Source organism: Trichosurus vulpecula, chromosome 4, assembly GCF_011100635.1.
Source record: "Trichosurus vulpecula isolate mTriVul1 chromosome 4, mTriVul1.pri, whole genome shotgun sequence".
In the NCBI taxonomy this organism is placed as follows: domain Eukaryota; kingdom Metazoa; phylum Chordata; class Mammalia; order Diprotodontia; family Phalangeridae; genus Trichosurus; species Trichosurus vulpecula.
This window is the reverse complement of record NC_050576.1, coordinates 146705165-146707061: the sequence shown is the minus strand read 5'-3', so window position 1 is coordinate 146707061 and position 1897 is coordinate 146705165. Positions and strand designations below refer to the sequence as shown.

At 39.3% G+C, this 1897-nt stretch overlaps 1 non-coding gene across 1 annotated transcript; it reads right to left on the bottom strand.

Moving 5' to 3' along the window:
- Window positions 1-1291: 1291 nt before the first annotated feature.
- Window positions 1292-1395, bottom strand: LOC118849296. Its single transcript, XR_005010342.1, has one exon. It is a non-coding gene; the product is annotated as a U6 spliceosomal RNA (small nuclear RNA).
- Between the last annotated feature and the right edge of the window lie 502 nt (window positions 1396-1897).

Here is a 1897-nt window from a genome sequence, read left to right as displayed (position 1 = left end):
CTGCCACTTCTAGACCCTCTCTCAGAATCATAGAATCTGAATTGGAAAGATCCTCAGAAACCATTTAGTCTAACCTATACCTGAAGAAGAATCTCCTTAGCATGTAATTGAGAAATCCAGCCTTTGCTGGATGCCAAAAGAGGAATTCCCCAAGGCATCTTATTCTACTTTGGGATTATCCTAATTGTTGGGAAAACTTTCCATATGTCAAGCTTAAATTTACCTCTGTTGCTGCCTTCTATTGCTTCTAGCTCTGACCTCTGTTTAACAACTGGCTTTCTGCAAAGAAAAAACACACCAAACCTCATAAGCCTGACACACTTTTAAATCTGGTCCACATTATTAAAGTTCTATCATTTTCTTAAGTCTTGACAAGCTATAAAACAATAAATCAAGCCCTGTTTTGTAGTATTTGTGTAAATGTTTATATTAAAAATTTAATAATAGACATTAAGAGCTGGGTCCAGAACACCCTTGCTTGCGACCAAGCCACTCTGCATTCTCCTTTTCTATTTTATTTTCCGGGGTGGGGGTGGGATGGTGAGAGGAGAAGGTTCACACCGTCTAGGTATATAACCCTGTCTAGAACCTTATTGTTGTAATCTGCCATCCTTCAAGTCACTCTCTATCTTTTCTCAGGTAGTTTAGCACCTGCCTTCATCTCCACCCAAAGATGAATCAATACTACAAATCCCGACACAATTAGATAGGGTCTAAACTATTTTCCCTTATGAGACTTTCAGTACAGCCCTGCCTACCAGGGGTCCATGAAATAGCTATTACACTTAAAATCAATTTACTCCACTTTTAAAACATCCTAAACTATTGCCTTGTATCCTTCGTGCCAAACTCCTAGGAAGAATGTCTATACTCTCTGCAGCTGCTTTCTTGCCAACTCATTTATTTCTCAAAACTTTGCAATCCAGCTTCTGACTCCACCTCAAAATGCTTACTCAAATGTTGAAATGGCTTTTTCTCAGGCCGTATCTATCTTAATCTGTTAAAAGACCCCATCCATCACCCTTTCTTCCTGCATACTCTTTCAGAAGTATCCTTTGCTTTTATGACACTTCTGTCTCCGGATACTGCTTTCTTTCTCTCACCACTATTTCTCAATCTTCTTTGCTTGATCATCATAAATATCCTACTCCTTAAGTATGGGTGTGCCCCAAGGCTCTGTGCTAAGGCTGCATCTTGTTTTCCACTGTCCGTGATTTTATCTGTGTGGATGGTCTCAATGATCATTTTTTAATGGAAGCTTATTGGTCCTTAAATGGCTCGAATTGCAAGTAAAAATTTGGAATGTTTCACAAAGGTGTGTAATTCTTGCTCGGGGGCCATGCTAATCTTCTATGTGATGCCAAAGCAAGCATTTCAATGATCATTTCTACATGGCGATTCCCAATTCTATACATCCAGCCTAAATCTTTCTCCTAAGCTCTGGTTCTACATCTCTAAACACTTATAGGACAACTCCACCTGGATGTCCCCTTAGAAACCTTAACTGAAGGTGTCTAAAATTTGACTCAATATCTTTTTCACTTCTCCAAACTTCTCTGGTGTCATTGAAGGTACCTAGCTTTGTTATCTCACCATCATTGATTCTTCCTTCTCCGTCAAAGCCTACATCCAAATAAGTTGCCAAGTCTTGTTAGTTTCATTTCTTTGACATCTCTAGAATTGGTACCTTCTTTCTCTTCTTGATTCGCGCTGACCTCTAATTCATCTCCTCAACTCTACTCTTTCCCTTCTCAAGTCAATCTTCCATACAACTGCCACATCATGTAACCACAATCACTCTCCTCTCCCCTCTTCTAAAACCTTCAATGGATTCCTATTATCTCTAGGATCAAATACAAACTGAATTTGGCTCTGGAGATCTTTTACAATCTGGCTC